We start from the raw sequence: 21,654 nt of genomic DNA, 5'->3' as shown, positions 1-21,654 counted from the left end.
TCCATATTTCTGGCCTAAATAATATGGAGTAGAACAATATGCCTTTAAAAATGTAGCCTAACCCTGAAAAATAGACCTTTAAAATTAACCCCAGTCCTAGTTTTTATTTATCCTCATTCAGGGCTCAGTCCTACAAGATCCTGAGCATCTCTTGAGGGTTCAGAGCACCTCCCATGACCAGACCTTCCTTGCAGTGTGGGTGGCTGGGTTTGCAGAATTAAAGGATTCAGATCATCCCAAAGTCCCTGTTCTAGGCAGTGTGCATAAGGGTGAAAGGAAGACATGTTTTGTAATTCATATAATAAATTATGTTCAACCTAAAAAGCATATCTTGCTTAAGTGTTCATGCTGCCGAATGACATTTGTACAGGCACATTTTCAAGAAATAAATCTCTAGGTCACAAATCTAGCCAAGGATGGCATCAATGTTTTAATTTTACTTGCTGTTTTAAGCTGCAAAGACCCTGACAGTTTGTCCATAACAGAAGCCAAAAGAATAGAAACTTTTTACACTATGTTCACAGGATGGGTGCAGCTACATTATCAGCATAAAAAGAAAAAGGCAAATTAGGCCATAGCAGGCAAACACATTTTTTAACATTATAGTCACAATGAGCTAAATTGTCACAAGTGGCTGGGCAGTGAGGTTAGCCTGTGCACTTAATTAATTATGATGATAGATTCTGGGCACAAAGCACACAAGATATTTTTGAACAACTAGACACACGTTCAAGTTGAGAGAAACTTGGTACAAATACACTCATTAATTTACCAGGTTCACATGTGCATTTTTAGTGCCCTTTTCCAAAAGAAACAAACTGTGCAAACTCTCAGCACCTCTAAGCACAATCCATATTTGCTGCTCAGATGGCATATATTCTACCCCAGTGATTTTCAACATTTTTCATTTGCGGACCCCTAAAAAATTTCAAATGGAGGTGTGGACCCCTTTGGAAATCTTAGACATAGTCTGTGGACTCCCAGGGGTCCATGGACCACAGATTGAAAACCACTGTTCTATGGTAATGACAACCTTTCGCGGACCCCCTAGACATAGTCTATGGCCTATAGGCCCACTGTTCTACCCAGTTGGTCATATGTGTCCAATGTCAAAAAATGACATACCTCGGAGAATGTCAACACACACAAGGAATTAATTGCCACCTAGAGAACTCTGCTATTGCCATTATGCGCACACCACTGCCACTTGGTACATCAGGGCAGCAGTAAGACAGAACTCAGATCTTTATCCTGCAAAATCATAGGACCCTCTCACTGGAGCTAGAGAATAATGCTGGGCTGCTCTCTGCAGCATATTCTCCATTGTTTTTGTTCAACAATAACCCCCAGGATTAAAGTGAGCCACCAAGGAAATGAAAGGGATGCAACAGTCACCAGGGCAAGCAGAAAAAAAGAAGAAAGGAAGCCACCAGGGAAAGGATTCTAACAAATGGGGTAGGAGTAAAGTTATACCACTGTCTCACTGCGAGTACTGTGCTGGAGGGCACGCTGCTACCTCTTGGATGAGATGCAAGAATAACATTTTGGTTATATAATGCATCTTTTTCAGGGGCCTGGCCAAATTCTACCGTGGGTAATTATGTTTTGCTTACTTAAAATTTCCCCAGGAATTTCAACTGAAGAATTTCCTGATTTAGAAACTATTTAGTACTGAGGGCACAAAATGGCATCCCAAGAAGTGACTACATGAAAATTAAGATATACATTTATTTGTTCAGAAAAAATACAAAGCTACTTATATACACACAGCATGGTCTGATCTGGATAGGTGGAAATGAACAGTCCATTATGAGGCAAGAAGTCTAGAGTACATTGATAGAGGACTTCAGTATTCACAAGTTCACCCAACTTCGACAGGTTCAATATCCTATCATTTTGTAATAGTTTCCGGAAGAGACAAGCTTATCATGGCTCACCTGGTAGAGTTGCTGCCTAAGGATAAAGAGTTCCTGGCTCACGTGCTTACTTTGTTAATATGCATGGGGAAGACAGACAAAGAGAGAGAGAGCCCTTTCACGTTCAGTCACCAGTGGACATGTCTGCTCTAGTGTCTGGCTAACAACTGGCAGACACAGTAGCATATGATTCAGAATGGTAACTAATCTCCTGATTATTCAGCCAATGTCTCATTTAAAATGCTAAAAGTGGATCATTATCCAAAGTAAGCAGCCTGCTGCCATTAAATATTTCCTTATGCAAACTAAAGAATTCGTACTACATAAGGAATTCAAAAGGGCATCATAATAATCAATTTAAAAGTCAGCAAATTTTTATTTAAAAAAGCACAAGGCTAGTTGCTGTTTATGATCAATATTCGACATGTTTGGGCCTCTCCTGCATTTCTGGGCTTGTTCCAGGAAATAAACTATTTGAGACCTTTCAGTCTCTATTCTAGTCCAAAGTATTGCGTTACATGAGCAAACAAATGAAACACAGCAATTAAAGTGGGGAAGAGGTGTTTGTGATTCTTGGTATCCTGAAATGGAATTAAGTTAGCAGTGGCACTCTTGTATCCAACATATTATCATCGCTGGATATTTACTTAGCAACATTGTGGGGCCTCAAATCCCTTAAGTTTAATTTCTGTGGCTGTTTTAAAATATTGAATCAGTAGTGTACGCACCAGTGTTGTCTGAAATGTGTCTAGTTAGTTGGATTGAATGATCAAAACAAGCTGGCACTTATTTTTATGATGAAGGGCAGTGATCTGTTCAGTTATATATGCAAATACTATAACAAGATGGGCAAGTTATAAAGATATTGGCCCCAGTACTCCTCTCACACAGGCAGAAGTCAGGAACAACACCACTGAAGCTAATGGAATTACACTGTGTGAAAACAATATAAGCAAAAGGAGAATCAGACCCACTCATATTCTGTGCAAAAGGGACTCCAAAAATAAATATATTTTAGAGATGCCAAATTGGGACTATATTAATGATTTCAGGTTGTTACATGACAGTGTACTGAGAGGGAATGCCACACTCCCAGTAATTTAAGCTTTTTTAAAAATTCTGGTAAACAAAATATTACCACTTGGTAAAGGCCATAAAACTTCTGCACATTAGGGAGGCACAATGTGATTCCAGACAAAAGCAAAAGAAGCATGTGCTAGACAGATTTTTCCTTTTCAACATTCTGATAACCCACTGCTGCAGCAAAGACAGCACTTCTTGCCCTGCCACTGACTGAAGGAAGAGCCTAGAATATATTAAAGATAACAGTTTTGGTTATGCAAAAATGTCTGCATGATCCATATTCTGATGGACCAATGAGATTACCAGGCCGTGGAGACATCTACCATTCATTAGGTCCACAAACTGGAAAGTAGATACCTCAAATCAAAAGGATGTTCTAGAGTGAGACAATACATCTATAATGTTATAAGGAAGTTTTTTTAAAATGCAGAAAGAATGAAAGCTGGTCAAACTGCCCAGTTATGTTTGCTATTTTACTACAGTAATATTCAGATTCCTTATTTTGAATGTCAATCCACCATAAAAGTTGCTCCATGACTTTTGCATATTAGGTATCCAAATAACTGTAGCTGAACCAAATGCAATCTTCCACTCTTGCTTTCAATATATTCTTTTTAAAGTAACTAATCAGTATCCCTTTATCTGATAGCAATTGATGTTTTTCCATGATGTAAGATGATACATACTGTTTGTGAAATGAAAGATTCTGGTACAAGCTGTATTCAGCTTTCAGATCCCTATGGTATGATAAAGGAAGATTGCTTACCAGCAACTCTTTGAGAGTGTCACCTCTGCATGTTTTTCTTGAGGCAAATAAGACATAATGGGCCAGACTCTAATCTATTTCTCCACACTGAAGTCAAGGGAGCTACTCCAGATTTACACCCACATAACTGAGATCAGAATCTGGCCCATTATATTCAAAGCAGAAAAGCTGCTTAAAAAAACTATAAGAGAATTGCTTTTGTCCATGCAAACACAGACCTCTGGGGTGAAACTGATCACTAGGAATTCTTTGAAAAGGAGAAGTAGGGCTGGGCAAATTAGTTTGGCATGATATAAGAACTGACCTTCAGAAGTAATTTAAGGGTAAGCATAATCCAATTATCCAAAATGGAATTTTGCCAGGACACTCAAATTAACACTAGAACTAGTCGGGAATTTGTTTGACAAAAAACATTTTCCTGTTGGAATGTGCTGATTTGTCAAAACCGAACCTTTCTGTGGAAATATATGAGTTTCGACAAAACTTTCATTGGGAAGGTTTCTCCTCAAGTCCAGGATGGAATTTGTGGTCAAAATGAGAAAGACCAATTCCCCAGACTATTCAATTGTCCAGTAGTTAGGGTACTCACATGGGATACCCAGGTTCAAATCCCTGCTCCAACTCAGGTTATTTGCTATTCCGGGGTGGGTACAGTTCCTCTCTCTGAAAAAATCTGAAAGGTCTTGGTTTTGTTCCACATCAAAAGGAAACCAAATACTGAAACTAACATTTTTTTGTGAAAATGAAATTCCACTGTTGACCAGCTTTTGTTAATGCCCAGAATCTTCTGAAAAATTAAGTGGGCTCTCCAACAACCACATACAGTTCACATGTTGCTTTCGGGCCTGATGTAGACTTAAAAGTTTTCCTGGCATAGCTATGTCAGTTAGGAGTGTGACCAAAAAAGAAAAGAATCGCATCACTAACTGGCATAGCTGTGCCAGCAAATGCCCTAGTGCATACAAACAGTTATATTCCTTTTGTTGGCATAGTTTATTTTGCCTGGGGAACCGGTATAAGGTTCCTAACAGCATGTGGGGCATAGGTTTAGTACTGATTTAGTGAGAAAAACCAAGGCCCTACGTACACTGGGGCAATCTAAACCTGAACGATAAATGTCCATGGATTCTGCAACACTATAGTGGGACAAACTTGAAATTATGAGACAGCATCATCTACATTGAAATATTGAGGTTTTTAATTAATTAGATTGTAAACTCTTTCGGCAAGGGCCATCTTTATATTATGTCCATGCAGTGCCTAGCACAATGGTGTCCTGGTCCATGAGTAGAGCTACAAATTCAGGGATGGCAGAAAGCTGCCTAACAGTTGGGGGGCCACCAGCACCTGAACTGTGGCTCCACCCCCTGCGCCGCTCATTCCCCCCAAGGCCCTGCCCCTGCACTGGCCCTTCTCCCTGAGTCCCTGCTCCACCTCTTCCCCCCAAGACCCTGCCCCCTGCTTGCTCTTATCCCCCCTGCCCTCCTCATTCACCCTTACGGCCGATAAAAAGTGGGAGGGCGTAGCCTTTTAAAAGTGGGGGGAACATGGCCCCCTGCCCCCCATTCCAGTGCTCCTGTATTAAGTACAACCACAGTACAAATAAACAACAATACTACAATCAGTAGACTAGCCCATGTGTTCTTTATTTCATGTAATTAGGACTGGGATAAAAACATACGCTGAAAGTTTCTGCTAAAATTATCATCACTGAAATAGCTAAGAGGGTTGATATTTGAGGACTAGATTTTCAGAAAAGCTCACTACGCAAGAGCTCCCATTTAAGTACTGAAATATATTGGCCAGATTTTCAAGAGCTCGGTCCCATAAGGTGCTAGGCATTCTGACCCTGATCCAGCAATACATATAATAGTCCCATTAAAGTCTGTAATGCTACTCATATGTTTAAAATTACTCTCTTGCTCAAAGGCTTTGCTAGGTCAGGACCAGGGTGTTCACCACATTATAGGATTGAGCCCAAAACAAGCTGTTGTGGGGATGAACTCTTGAAAATCTGCCCTAGCAACTGCTCAGGAGCCTCCAAGCTTGTCTAGATCAGGGCAAATTGCACTAGTGTGACGGGTAAATTCTACCAGCTCAAGCCCCTGTTGCACCAGTGCACTGTGCTTACATTGGGGGTTTGCACTGCTGTAACTATATTAATGAAGTTACAACAGTGCCAGTTTCCTTAATCTAGACAATCCCTCCATGAAGTTTGCATACACACATTAATTATTGGTTTCAGAGTAACAGCCGTGTTAGTCTGTATTCGCAAAAAGAAAAGGAGTACTTGTGGCACCTTAGAGACTAACCAATTTATTTGAGCATAAGCTTAAGTGAGCTACAGGTCACTTCATCGGATGCATACTGTGGAAACTGCAGAAGCTTCCACAGTATGCATCCGATGAAGTGAGCTGTAGCTCACGAAAGCTTATGCCAAATAAATTGATTAGTCGCTAAGGTGCCACAAGTACTCCTTTTCTTTTTACATTAATTATTACCATTCCCTCCCCTTGCTTCTTTGGCCTGAGCAGTTAGCCAATATTTGGGGCCTTGCCGGGTTCTTTCCGCTATAAGACTAAATTAACTATACAAGTCAAGTATTTCTTTGGTGCTATCCCATTTACTTACAAAGAATGCACACAAAGTCCTGTTTCCCTGAACGCAGTAGAAACAAACAGAAGTCCAAGTCTGCCTTTCCAGAGAGTACTGTGCTTATCAGAAGCTCTTACTCTCAGCTTCTTCCTGGGACCACACTCACCACTGCTTCTCTTGCTTTCTACTGGCTTCCACCCCCCAAGTCCCCCATCTGTCTCTCTCTTGCTGTCTTACACACACACCCTTTTTTCCTGTGTTTACGGTCAATCCCAAGAAAATCCCTCAGCCTTCATGGCTTGGTTTCTGATTGGCTTTATCATGCAACTCACCCAAAGTACCTACATTTATGCATTCTGTTTGAAGGAAGAAAAAGCTAAACTGAAGAGAGTACAGAATAAGGAAGTTAGGAGGCTGTATGTAAGTGCCACACCACTCCATTTAAAGAGAAGCTGAGGGCAGATTGGATTCAATGAATTATTTGCATTGACCTATATAGTCCACTAATTTTTTCTGTTTGTGAGTTATCCGTGAACACAGTTCGATACACTGTCTGCTACTGGAAATTATTCCACGAATGGTCCCTGCAAATATACTTCGGCCCACAGGTTGCCTTAGAAACTAGTCATCAGAATGTTTCTTGGAGTACTCACTCTCTGTAATTTGCTGGGTTCGCTGTGTCCTTTGCCACCTACATTACATGGTGATGTTTTAGTTCCCTGATTTCCAGGTGAAGAGTTCTGGGTGAAATCCTGACCCTACTGAAGTCAATGGGAGTTTCTCCATGGACTTCAATAAAGTCAGGATTTGATCCTGGTGCACATTCACATGCAAATACAGAATCACATAAGTACTGGCATCACTTTCTCTTTCCCGAAACATTTTTACAAACCTTCATTCAGAGGAATGTTTGCAGAAACTGGAAAAAGGTGACTCATATACCGAGTAAACAAATATATGGTTCTTATGCAAACAACTGTCACAGTTACCATGCTGAAGATCGGTAAAGGGTACCTGCCAAGGGGAAAAAAATCGGATTGTGCCCTTTATTGCTTATATATATGCTTAATAAAGATGACCTAAAAATATTTTTGTAAAATAAAACTAAAAAATGTTTTCTTATTTATTTTTGACATTAGAAATTCAAGTCTTGTCAATCCTAAAAAGCCACTATAGCAGGGTGTCAAACTAATTTGATGCTAAGGACTGAATTCAATGTTAATTTAGGTTTTTGTAGGCCAGAGGAAAAAAATTAGGACTCAATACACCCCTCAATCCACAGCAATCGCCCGCTGATGTCATTGGGAGGTTTCCAGACAGATCAAGGGGAGAATAATATAGCAATTAAACTTTTAGGTGTTATTTACTCAGTACCTTTTTGTCAGATTCAGCAGCACTCTGAGAAAAATATGTTCCCCTTTATCGCCACCACTGCTTCTGCTGTTTACTTCTTTTCCTTCATAGTTTTGCAGAGTTTAAGGCCAGAAAGGACCATTAGAGCCTCTTGTCTGACCTCCTGTAGATCACAGGCTATTCATTTCCACCCAATTCCCCTACACTGAGCCCCACAACTTCAGTTAAACCAAAGCATTTTAGTCCTCCCTGCCTCCTTTTTCCATTTCCCTGCCTCTTTCTTGTCTGTTTCCTGGGTTCTTTCCTCTTCACTTCCTTCCCTGCAGCAACTCCCACCTCCCTGTGGGCTTCACTCGCACCTGCTCCCCGATTCTAGCCATTAAAATGATCAGCATTCAACTAGCTAGTTGATATTGAAATATCATTGGATCTTAGAGTGGACACTACAAGGAAATCAACAGGGGAGTTGATTTGCCTGAGTCATTGTCTCAGGCTCTCTGAAGACTCAGGCAAACATAAGATTAGAACATCGGTTTTATGAACGCCAATCTTACCAACAAAAAAAACCCCATTTATACAAACCATTACCCCACACACACATACAAAAATATCCACAAGAGTAATGTAGACGAAGAACAAGTCAACATCCCTTCATGTTCCGATGCCTTCAGTGCACTGGCAATGGCTTTGTAGTGGTTTGAAAGACAAGAGGAAAGTGATGCAGTGCACCATACTGCAACTTATGCACTGGGCCTACTGTCATTTTGAGATGTACAGTTTTATGAACTCCTCAATCCCCAATTAGTTAATGCGATAGGGGTTCTACTGCACTCAGTTCACATTTGGAAGCTTTTTTCTTCAGAACAACAAGAACTAGCAATGTACCTTTTAAAAAAATAAAGATGAAATTCTGAACAATCTGAATATGTCCTTCAGGTCACATACATACATCAAGCTGACCATAAGGTGAACAGCTCTGCTCTTTGATGATGAAATACTTGGTGCAACTGTGGCATCAGGAGGGTAAAAACTGAGCAACTGAGCGGAGAAGGAATTTCTAGGTATGCTATTTAAAACTCTTTGGGTCAAGGTTGTGCTACAGCCTCTTTGCACCAGCTTGGGGTGGTGGGCAGAGACTAACACTGGAACAGATAGCCGCTGCAGATGTCCCAGAGCTAACTCTGCCAGCTCTGTGCCAGCTCTGCAGCAACCATGGACACAGGGAGTCATGGGAGGTGGGGAAGGCAGCTGGGGCACACTAAAGGAGGGAAGGGCATAGGAGGATGTGAGGAGGTATAGCTGCAACAAACCTGCAACCCGGTGATTCTGTGACTCTGGCAAGCCCTATAGCGACATATTTTGGGGCCTCCCTCAAGGATTACATAATTAAATCTTGTTACCCAGTTGAAGTTTATTGACAGGTAAGAACTAGGGGGCATAAAAAGAAAGACCATTTATAAGAAGAACGTAAGGACGTGCTATTTTACCAAGTGGTAAATCAGTGAACTCAACTTCCAGTTGAAGTGGGGAAATCAAGTGTTATTAATGTATTTAAGCAACAATTGGATAGCTACATGGGAGTAAGGGCTCATCTACCCTTACAGCGCTGCAGCGCAGCTGCACTGGTGAACTGCAGTCCTTAGTGAAGAAGCTCGCCCATTGGCGTAGGTACTCCACTTCCCCGAGAAGCGATAGCTACATTGACTGGAGAAGCCCTCCCGTCAACATAGTGCTCTCTACGCCTGGGCTTAGGTCAATACAACAGTGTGAGCAACATCATTATACTGACGTATGTTTGTAGTGTAGACCAGTACTTAGTAAGATCAAGGAGTATTAGTTTTGTGCTTGTAGGAAGCCATCCACCTTTCAGGAAGTCCAAAGAAAATTTTTTGCTGGTCGTGGTTTTCTTCCCCCAGACTAGCTATATATTTTGCTTTCTGGTTTTACAGGCGAGCTTTCTAGTCCATCTCTGGCACAAATGGTTTTAGAAGTTTACATAAGGTAGGTGAAAGATTGTCAAACATTCCCAGACAAGAAAAGCACCTGGACTGTCCCTGGGTCTACAGTACATTAGGCCAAATGGTGCTGTCCTTATTAGAGATGTGTTCCATTGAAGCTAATGAGAAATTTTTCAAGAAAGCACAGCAGAATATGGCCTTATGTAACTATAGCTCTAAACCTGCAATCAAATCCATACAAAGAAAAGGAGTACTTGCGGCACCTTAGAGACTAACAAATTTATTTGAGCATAAGCTTTCGTGAGCTACAACTCACTTCATCAGTGACTCCTTATGTCTGCACAGACTTGAAGTAAAGGGGAGCTCTGGACAGGTGCAGAGGTTTGCATTCATGGATCCATTCCTAGCACTGAGGCCTTTGTAAGCATTAGCTAGTTTATTTCTCTGAAAATGCAGGATAGTACCCTACAGTGTATTTTCTAATGCTTCCTCCAGTCAACTTAGAAAGGCCTCAAATGATGGAACTTCCAGCTCTTCTCCTGGAAGATAATGCAGTGTGACAATGAAAATTATGATTTTCTCTAGCCTTGGAAAAGTAAACTTGTTGAATTACTCATATATAGACACAGATAGCACTTATTATGGATCGGGAAAGTAAACAGAACCAAAGGGGAAAAAAAGCTATTTTATTCTTAAAACTGGTTGTATTTTTGTTGTTTTCAGTTTTTTATACCATAAACTTTATGTATAATTTATTAATACTGGCTGAAATGTATCTTTGGCTATTTGGAGAGGGGAGAACGGGAGGTGATGTGATTAATTACAATTAATAAAATATTTGTTAAAAATAGAAAAGTTGTGGGGCTTTTTAATGCTGAGGCCAGTATGTGATCGTTTACCCCACTGCAGCATGATTTCATTATTCCTACACTATCTCTAATAGACAAGTGTTTTGTCTAGTCTTCAATATTTCCAGGGATATTGGTTACAAAACTTTCCTTGGCAGCTTGTTCTATTGCCTAACTGCTCTGATTAGGGGTGGGTGAAGTCTGTGGAATTAGATGCTCTATGCTAGTGTCTCAATCAGTTTTGGGGAGGTTCACAAAACTAGTCTGAATTTGTGATCCAGTTTGTTTGTTTTTTTAACTTAAACCAATTGCACCTCTGTATTCTCCACCCAGTGGCTAGAAGCTTCTGCTATGTGTTAGGGATAGAAGAACCCCCCAAAAGCTAGACTGCCGTAACTTGGTACCCATTATATAGTATACATGCTATATTTTTGCTGTGAAAATTCTCCCCCTCTTCCTCAGCCTCTGTATTTTTAATCTGCCACTCTGCTTCTCTTTTGTTCTCAGAGCCTCTCCAATACAAAATGCAAACAAAGACTGAACCTTCAGTCCTACAATGTGTTCAGAAATTAGGCAAGACAAGTTTGCCTATCCTTACTTCTCAACAATGGAGTTAAAGGCTTGCTGATTCAGGCCTCAAATAATTTTTTTCCTTATGAAGCTTAAGACCAACTTCCCTTGTTCTACCCTAGCTGAACAATAAAAATAATTGATCACTGTAATTCATATATGTTCCTTTGCATATCTGAAGAATTTAGCATCCAGTGACTGTACCCATAAAATTCTATTTGGAGCCTCATATTAGTTCAAAATATATAATTTTTGTGAGATATGTTTCACATTACATTTGGAATAAACATTCCTCATACTAGAAAAGGATAGTGCTATCAATTATGTATTTTGTACTGAGAACAGTTAGCCAATTAAACAGCAAGATGCATCAGAGGGTGTGGTTTAAGCAAATACCACGTTTGGGGCAGCATGAGGCAAAAGAAACCATTGCCCCCTAGAAACTCCCTGGCTGCTGTTAGGAAATTTATTTCAGTTTTACCCATAAGTTATTTCAGTCATTTACTTTGATTGCTGGAAATTGTCAATTAGCGTTATAATGTTTTAACGCCAAGGTTCACAAAGAAGCACTTTACCACTTTGGAATATTAAACAACCTGACCCAGGCTCAGCTGCTTTCTGTAACTTATAGAATATGACAGTGGATAAATGTTTTAGAATGTTTTGTTGGCAAGCGTCAGTCAGCATTGTTAACAAGGCGCAGTGGGCAAAGTTCCACACAAAGAATATTTCTGTTCCTATGAGCCAACATTATTTCCCCTTATAAATATATGGAAATACCTTCAAATACCTGACTACACAGTCTCCAAAGAAGGCTTTTTACCTTTGCAATTAACACCACCCTTCGCTAGTTGTTAGAGAAATCTTTCTTCTTCTACATTTTCTAATGGCACAAGCTGTCAATGTGCAATTTAATGCTCTGATCAGCTCTGGTCACATATTGTGTTTTAACAAGAACGATTCAAGGACATTTCTCACAAATTAATACGAAATATATCCTAAATGCTTAAATCTGCTTCAAGGTTTAATGTCAAACACTTGGAGATGTAATTATTCAGTCTACAACAACAAAAAATTACCTTTGAATTAATTCCATGCTCCAGTGCAGTGAAAGTCAAACAAACAAGTTACAGTTCAAGGCATTGGTTTTTGAGTGTTTTGGTTTTTTTCCCCCATCTGATTGAATGCTTAACCAAGGCGCTCACTTTCTCAGTTCAAATGTAGCACAGAGTTCACCTACTGACAACTCATGTTAATATTTAACTTGGACTGGTAGAATGGAGAATTCCCTGCACGTTGGAGGAATCAATGCACAGTGACTGGAAGAGCTAGCCCTGACAATACATTCACTTAGAATAAGGCCAGAACTTTCCAGCGTATCAGTCTTTCTATTAAAATGAAGGCTGCTGGTTTTCCAGTTTAAACTAAACATTGCCCTGACAGTCAGTTAGAAGTCAAGCTTGGCTAATAAATGCTTATTCTTGGCACAATTTTTAGCACACACTCCAAGCACGTGTGTCTACACTGTGATCTGAGATGGAGTGGTTTGTTTAGACACACCTGTGCTAGCATGGCTAAAAACAGCAGTGTAGATGCAGAGGTGGCACAGGCTTCAGCAACACAATGAGGCGCGCTGGGTCTCTAGCATGCTTGTACAGCCTCTGCCAAGGTACAAAAGTGGGACGACCGGGGGCCGCTGCCCCCAAGGCCCCGCCCTCAGCCAAGCCGGAAGCCGGAGTGGGGTCGGGGGCTAAAAGCAGCCCCCTGCCCACCCACCCAGGGCAGGTGGAGGGACCCAGGCTCCCCACAGCTGCCAGTGCAGTTCTCCCCAGTCTGGCTCTGGCTGGGGGTGGGGCCCTTGGAGCAACAGCCCGGCCATGATAAGAGCCATGCAGGCAACTGTAGGGAGCCACGGTGGACCCTCCACCTGCCTTCGGCGGGGGCCAAGCAGCCCCCGGCCCATGTCCCTGCCCCCTGGATCTCTCGCCCAGGGCAGGAGGAGGGTCTGCGCCACAGTTCCTCACAGCTGCCCATGCAGCTCTTACCTTGGCCAGGCTGTGGCTCCGAGGTGCCCCTCCCTCTCCAGCCGGAGCCTGGTTGGGGAGACCCGCACAGGCAGGTATGGAGAGCCAGCACAGAGTCATGGACCCTCCACCTGCCCTCAGCAGGGCGGGGAGCCCAGGGGGTGGGGAGATGAGCTGGGGGTTGCTCTCAGCCCTCCCGCACCCCGGGTAGGTGGAGGGTTCACCGTGGCTCCCCACAGGCTGGGCTGCATGCTGGCCTGGTCAGGGGGTGGGGCCTCAGGGAGAAGAGAAGGGGAAGGAGTGGGTCCACCCTAGTGAAAAGTGATGGGCCAGGCCCCCCACACTTTCAAAAAGTGGGAGGGCCCTAGCCACTCCCCTCCCCCCGGTTCTGTCACCCTGGACTGTGCTGCCACATCTACACTGCTATTTTTAGCTTTGCTAGCACAGGTATATCTATCTGAGGTGCAATTATACTTCAGCCTGCAGTGTAGACATACCCTAGGTCTACATCCCCAGTAAGTAGCTTCCATCTGCTGCACATCCATGTAATGCTGTGGGTTGATTTGATGGACTGAGGCCAAGTTTTCCCATTTCTGAAGCCCTGATTGAGATTGCCTGATGCTGTGCCCCCCTTCTTCCAATCACCATTTCCAAAATCCTGAATTTCATTATAACTTGGGTACCTAGGTCAGGTATAAATGCAAAGAAGCCATTGCAATCAGGTAGCTGAAACAGTTAAGCAGCCTCCACACCAAACACCGGCCCATGTCTCCTGCCAAAAGGTAGGTACATCCAAAGCCACTCAGGAGTTTGAACTATGCAGGCAGGGGCTTGGCTGGGTATTGCGTGGGTGTGTGAGTGAATCAGGACATCAAGAGAGAAGCACTGAGAAAACCAAACTGACAGGGACAGAAGCACTGGTAATGTGGCCCTGAAAGAAAGAGAGAAAGCTTTTCAGCACAGAGTGCACACTAGACGAGCAGGCTTGTAACCGTGAGCTTTCTCCTGCTGTTTCATTCCCACTGTGTTCAGGGAACCAGGACTTTATGTATAATCTTCGTAAATAAACAAGACTCTATCAAAGGAAATACTTATCATCCGTTTCTATCTCCTAACTGGAACAATCAACAATATCCCCAATCTAACTAACTGCCCAGCTCAAACAGGATAAACACTTTCCTCCCTCTTCCTCCTTGTTTCAATTAAGTGAAAGCCTACTTCTGCTCCCACTGAAGTCAATAGAATATTTGTTATTCATTACGGGGAGCAGGGTTAAGCCCCAAATCACCAAACTTCAGAATACTCAAATTATAAACAAACATTCTGGTAGCTAAAGAAATTCAGCCAGGTTTTCGTCTCTTTTGGTCAAGTGTAAATTACAGAGAAATCTCCAAATGAAAGCAAAGACTGATGATGAAAACCTGATCAATTGCTATCAATTCAGTTTAGATGAAAAGTCGCTCCCTTTTCAACTCTGCCTGGTGCCCAGAAGAGAGGAGGTTAACAAATAAATCAGAAAACAAATCTAAACAAAAAACCTCCCAGATTTTACAGTTCTAGTAAGTATCCACAATTAATCCTACCATGTAATTCAGGCTCCCAGCAGTGGGTAAACAGAATTTCCAGAAGGGCTGGGCTAGAAAAGGAGTTGTCTCCACTGTTGAACCTTAATAGGAACCTTAATACAGTTTGTCTGCAATTAAAAGTGGATTTCATGTTAATCTGACTATTTGCTGAATTTCTGGCCACGTCTACAATGGATCTTGGAACCATGCTTGAAACCTGTTTGGAATTTGGTTACAGGCAAACGTGTTTTATACACCGTGTACACACTATTCCTAATCAAACTTTATAACCATGCTATAATGCATTGTTCTAGCTCTATTTAAGACTTAAGCTATAAAGTAGCCATGGCACAATCAATTTACTCAAAAGCCCTCTCTCTACTCTAAAAAATGTTCAAAATCCCCCCCCCCACATTGCTAGCATCAGTTCAGCTCTACTAGTATTAGCCACATGATAGTAGATGGACCACCAATATTTTTAACACTGTTGTGTAACCTTGCTCCTCTTGAACCAGATTCTGAGGCCCTTAGTCAGGTTGGGTACAGCTTACTCCACAAGTAGTGCCATAAGACAGTAGTCAGCCGGACTGATAGCTCCATCTGTTAAGGTTGCCCAGCACTTCCCATTATAAAGACCCTCCTTTCAGCTGCTTATAACTTTGCCAGACTAACTGTCCAGGCTGAAATTTTCCATGCTGGGTGTTTGCTTCCTCCTAAATTATTTTTGAAAATTTCAGCCAAAATAGTTCAGCCATTTCTGAGAAGGCGGCTAAGGGAAAATACATTGTTTCTCTGTGTTAGAAAAAATAATTCCTGGTGGCCTTTTCTTTGGAAAGATCTAGTGCCCCATATTTTGGAGCAAGGAGTTCAAATTTGGAAGAAGAGTGGCCTTTGTGTCAAGGATGCTTGAACAATTGCATTTTAATTTGCCCATGCCCAGTAGAGACTTGTTAGCACTTAAAAGAGCAACTAAGCATGTTTCATCCCCTACAGCTCCTAGTTTTAATGGGTTGCAGTTTCCCTGTCCCTTCACAGCTCCTGGACTGCACATGGGTTGCAGCTGCCCTGTCCCTTCACAGCTCCTGGACTGCACAGAGCAACAGAGCATGCTCCCTCCAGCTCAGGGCTACAGGGGCAAAGGCAGACTTTCCCTGTAACGGCTGCTCCAGGCAAGGGTGGGGCTGGGCACAAGAACTGAGCGGGGAGCCTGTCTTTCCTGTGCTCTCAGTGTCCTTGCCCCTGCTGGCATTCAGGCAGTGTGGAGGAGGTAGCCATCTGAATCAAATGCAGAGAGGTGTGGTGTTTAGCTGCTGCTTGTAATTATTAGAACTGGGAGCACTGGCTGTTGGGAGTCTGAAAGGACAGGAAACAGGAAGGGGGGCGGGGGAAGTTGAGGAGGCTGAGTGAGAGCTACCGAGGGTGCAGCAGCAGCAGCTTGGTAAAGAGGTTTCCACTTTAAAAATAAAGTCCTGTTGAAGTTTGTTAGTACCTTGCCTGGTTGCTACAACAAGAGGACAAGAGAAGAGCCTGGGGCAGAGACTGGGACTGGAGGCTGACAGGGGTGGAGACTGGGAAAGGAGACCAGGTCTGAAAGCCAGGAAAAGAAACAGATTGAGACAGGGAGACAGTGGTGGGACTGAGATCTGAGGAGGAGCCAGAGGGAGACTGTGACTGGCAAGGCAAGGAGGCTGGGACTGGAAGTCAGTGGGGTAGTGGGAAGGAGGTGGGGTGTGCGGAGGGAATTGGGACTGTCTGGGCAAAGAGAGTGGGACAAGGAACCAGAGGAGGCAAAGACACTAAGACTGAATGAGGAGTCTGGTGAAGACTGGGCCTGGGAGCCAGTGGGGTAAGGAAATGTGTGTGTGGGGGGGGTGCAACTGGAAGACAGGAAGAAGGAAGAGACACAGATTGGGAAGTGGGTGAGGGAAGTAGGACTGGTTGGGCACAGAGACTCAGGACAAGGAGCTGGGCGTTGAGAAGAGCCTGGGAATGGTTTGGCAAGGAGAATGGGAGCAGGAATGGGGGGTGGTCACTGAAGAAGTGAGATTAGGATTTACTGGACTAGGAATCTGGGACCAGGATCTGAAGCCAGAGCAGTGGAGACTGGACCAAGGAGCCAATGGTGGAGTAGAAACAGAACTGAGACAGAGACAGGAGAGGGGACAGGGCAAAATAGGTCAAGCTTGGGGAAAATAAGTGAGTGTGTCCACTGGAGCACACTCCTCTCAGGAGCCCAGAATGGAACACAAGATTCATGAGTCTCACCGTTCCTTTGCTATCAGCAAATATTTGTGAAACCCACTGCCAAAGGTCCCATCCCCCTCTAGTGCTGATCCTATAGAGGATAACAATCAAGGACTGCTATAGTTATTCCATCAGTTAAAGTGGCAGAGATCTGAGTGGTAGATTTAAAGGTTCCAGCCCTGCTGATGAACCAGGCAGAAATCAATATGATGCCAAATTTCAGTTTTGTTTTGTTTTAAAACTAGGAAATTGAACACACACAAAACTACATTAAAACAAGCATTAAGGTTGCAAAGTCGAACACTCAAAAATTAGGAAATATCAGATTTAAGATTTCTTGTGCAACCTTAATTCGGCTCTTTGGGCACATGCGTGGTGATAGTCTCTTTAGGTACATGATCACATACTATTTTTCTACAGGATCCCTATTTCATTGGATGGATCTGCTCTGGGGATGAATCAGAGTTGCGTAGTGAAGGAGGCTGTTCTCTGTGGGACCCCAGCCTCATTTGTTGCAGAAGTTAGTAGCAGTGTAGTGAATGAGGCATTGGACTGCGGGAAGAGAAAAGATAGTATTATGGTTAAGGAGAATTAGATTCTATCCCCACCTCTGCCAGAGAGTTCCTTTGTGATGCTGAGCAAGTCACTTAAACTAAACTTTTCAGAGGTGGTCACTAACTGTGTTTCCCCATTTTCCGGATATGTGACCTGAAACCCTTGGGTCTGATTTGCAGAAATGCTGACAACTTACAGCTGCAACAGAAGTCAATGGGAGATGTGTTTGAATATATAAAGTGCTGTATGATTAGGGCTTCTGGGGGGGTTTATTTAATTTTTCAGGATTTATTTTTAGCAATTTGAGTTTTAAGTAGAAGTCCAACAATCGGGGTGGGGTGGGGATTGGTGACTGTCTTTGGGTATGCACCACAGAACCTTTTTAGTGCACGCCAGTAGGGTCTACAGAGACTAATTAATGTGCATTGTGTTACTGCACTTTAGAAAATCACACCCCTCTAGTTTGCATTTCTGCTCCATATTGACAACCAGTTAGATACAAGTAACTATTTTGGGTATTGTTCCAGTGTTTATTGGATAAACGCCATTTTGTTTTGGTTTTTAAAATCAGTAGTGTTTTATCAGGGTTTATACCTTAAAACCAAAAATCAGAAGCCCTATATAAAATGTTAGGTCCGAGGCGTCTCTGATTGGGGACCCAAAATTAGCAGATACTTTGACCTTAATTTCTTTGAGCAGCAGCTCCCCATCTGTAAAATGGGGATTACACCATTCCCTCACCTCACAGGAGTGTTTTCAAGTTAAAATTATTAATATTTGTGAAGTGCTCTGATACTATACCGAAAAGCACCATAAAAACGCCTTTGCGGAAGTTAACAATTCTGTCTTCAGAGCAGGGTTTGATGAATGTGTGGTAGTTAAAGCATTGGGCCACACTCTGAACAATGAGAAGAAAACAACATATTGAATAGCTGCTCATTAAGTGAGCATCATCCATTCTGTGTACTGAATGAGGCAGGGGCCTGTGGAAAAAAAATAGCACATGATCATGCAATTTAAGCCTGTACCGTAATGTGCACACATAAGAGAGCTGTGCAACCTTACTTCTGGAATTTCCTAGCTTTTGAGTGCTTGACTTTGCAACCTTAATAATGTTTTCTTAAGATATTTTTTGTATGCAACATAATCAGGATATTGGAATCTAGCCCATAGAGATAAAGAAAGAAGAGAGTGCTTGTTAAGGAAGAAGACTTCCCTTTTATTTCATGAGTATTGCATTCCCACTGGATGGAAGTGTCTCAGAATGGTAGAAAGAAAAGGAGTACTAGTGGCACCTTAGAGACTAACCAGTTTATTTGAGCATAAGCGCACGAAAGCTTATGCTCAAATAAATTGGTTAGTCTCTAAGGTGCCACTAGTACTCCTTTTCTTTTTGCGAATACAGACTAACACGGCTGCTACTCTGAAACCTGTCAGAATGGTAGAAGTTGTCCATAAAACCTCAACCGCTTTCTTAAAACATCGGTGAATAAAACTTAATTTATTCCACACATTCTGAGTGTGACCCCAATACACAGAAACTCAGACACTAATAATATTGCTCAGCAGGTAGGATCTGCACTGAATGAAGTATTTTAGTGATGACAATAACTAATCCTAGATTTGATCTTTCTTCTGTCGCAAGTTGCCACCACACCACATCAGACACCCACTGATCTATGTGGGCAACCTCCTATGCTCTTACAGAACCCCATCATTAGCCACAACCTGTGAAGATTAAAATGGCAGATTGAGCAGTGCTCCTGTAGTGAGGTAGGAAGAGATCAGATGACCCGTCCTTACGCTGCACCACTTTAGTTGCTGGTAGGAGAAGGAAACACCGAGACCAACATTGAATCAATAACCTACAGAGGCAAAAGAAAAATATCGCAAGAAGGAGCACTCCTTCCAAGATCACCTACAGCAGCTGCTGGACAAAGAGGATGGCAGTTCAATAATACTGATTGTTTCCACAAACCGTGAGACATCGTGATAAACCCTGAGGAACATCATCTTGCCAATAAAGCAGCTAAGTTAAGTGACCCACTGTCAGTGCACAATGGCTGCAGGGGACTGAACCTACTTATATCTGCAAGCTAAGTCTACACTATTTACAATGGCTAGGAGTATCCAACACACCACTCAAGAAGACCGTTGTTGGTGTCCCCTGAAGGTGTAACAGATGGAGCCCAGAGAGGAAGAAAGGAGAACGATGAGACAAGACTCCTCAAACAAAGGCTGTAACTCAAACACATGGCAGGCCAAAAGGGGCAGAGGGAAGGCAGGATGCAGCTTAACTGATGGAGCCTTTCCTAAGCTAGGGCTATGCTGGTGCAGCTGCTCCAGTGGTAGCACTAGTGGGAATTTGGTACGCCTGCCCCTTCTGAAATCAAGGGCACACATACAAGAGTCTCACTATGAATTGACAATGACATCTAATGGAATAAATGCCACCACCAGTTAATTGTGTGAGTGTGCGCAGAATTCTGGGATTTCTTCAGGTTATAAATGTTTGAGCTATCACTCTTTACTGCTGTGTATTACTTTTACATAGCCAATTTTTAAGTGCCCAGAGTTACAAATGTCAGCATTTGATTGATCAGCGTGGTTTTGCTGTCTTACCCACTCTGTTGATTTGAACAATTCATTCGTTAATATAGTAAAACACATGTTCAAGATTTCAAATTGTTTAACGAGTTTTGACAAACAATTCCCTTGGTGGTCTTGAAGTCTCAGAGAAGCAGATGGATGAGGTACAATTTTATAGATTATCTCTCCTATCTGGGTAAAGCTGCGAGGTCTGAAGTAGGCTTTAGTGCAAACAGGGGACAATGTCAGACAATAAAGAGACAATTGCCTGTGTTAGCACAACAATTAATTTTGTTTGCTGAGCACCAATCTGTCTATTTGTTACCAGGAATGTGCTAATTATTCCTGCTAATTACATGCAAAACATTCATTATCACCTATATGTGGAAGAGGACCCCTCAGGTTTCAGTGACAAATTAATTACTGTGTTTTCCTTCTGAACATACTTAGACTGTCCCTGTTGTTATCTACAAAGTAAATTGGTTAGCAGGAAGCTTGTCTCTCAGAGATGTTCTGCAAACTGAAAAGTAGATGTACAAATATTGTTAACTAGTTACTATTCCCCCTTTTTTTTCAGGCAGCAATTTTCTGAAACTCTCATAACTATAATATTAATTTACAAACTCTTAAGTCTCATAAAGTATACTGTGTACTGTGCTATGTTCCATTATGTAACTGCTTTGAAAAATCAGAGCTTTATAGGAATCTACAGTACAGAACAATGGAGACAGACAGGATGTATTCAGCCAAAAGAAAGAATATAGCTGACACAAACCCAACGGTCAAATACTCCACAGCCAAATAAAATTCAAATGTGAAATAAACAGGAGGATGTAAGTGCCTGTAGCCATATAGATTTTCATTATCAAATCTCCTGAGTTAGGACTGGTTTACCTACCTGTATGATTATTTTCAGTTAATTTTAGTTAGATGTCAGAATGATGTTTTTGGTTGGTTGTCTTCGTTCCCCCCATCCCCCTCCTCCCCTCAGTAAGTACATCAGTCAACCTCTAATGTCGACACAGTTATACCAGTATTTATAGGGTTGCAATTTTGGTTGGATGTATTCCTGGAGATTTCATCACATGACATAATCTTTAATTAAAGATTAATCTTTAATTCCTGGAGACTCCAAGCCAATCCTGGAGGGTTGGCAACCCTAAGTATAAATGTGCCTTCTACCACGGTAGCTCACTCCCCTTCCTACATAGGAATAGCTATAAGGACTTTTATTCCCTCATTTAGCTGCATCCACACTGAGGGGGTGTATCACTTTAATTATGCCAGTATAATTAAAGTGGTACAAATTCTGTGTATAGACAGGGCCTTAGGGATGGGGAGAGGTTACAATGCCAGGAGCCTTCACAGAGGGTGTACACTATCTGGACGCTCAAAACTTAGCTCTGTGGGGGCTACCAGCATAGCCATACCCAGCCAGTCACTGAGAGAGGAAGGATGAGGAGGGGCAAGCAAGGTCAGAAGATCTACCACTAAACAGATTCTCCAGTCCTTAACACATGCAATCCTTAATCCCCATGCACAGAGTGGGATACCAGTCCCATGGTTCCTACTCATTGTCCATTCTGCA

At 42.3% G+C, this 21,654-nt stretch overlaps 1 long non-coding RNA gene across 3 annotated transcripts in view; it reads right to left on the bottom strand.

Moving 5' to 3' along the window:
* Positions 1 to 21,654, bottom strand: part of LOC122464762 — an 85,574-nt gene that overhangs the window by 26,653 nt on the left and 37,267 nt on the right. The window contains exon 1 of one of the 3 annotated variants that reach the window (XR_006289105.1): positions 13,135 to 13,382. The exons of the other annotated variants lie outside the window; for them this stretch is intronic. This is a non-coding gene — a long non-coding RNA (uncharacterized LOC122464762). Of the gene's footprint in view, positions 1 to 13,134; positions 13,383 to 21,654 lie in introns of those variants that run through there. 3 annotated transcript variants of the gene reach the window in all.

This window comes from Chelonia mydas, chromosome 2, assembly GCF_015237465.2.
Source record: "Chelonia mydas isolate rCheMyd1 chromosome 2, rCheMyd1.pri.v2, whole genome shotgun sequence".
NCBI classification, from domain to species: Eukaryota; Metazoa; Chordata; order Testudines; family Cheloniidae; genus Chelonia; species Chelonia mydas.
This window is presented reverse-complemented; position numbering and strand designations above follow the sequence as displayed.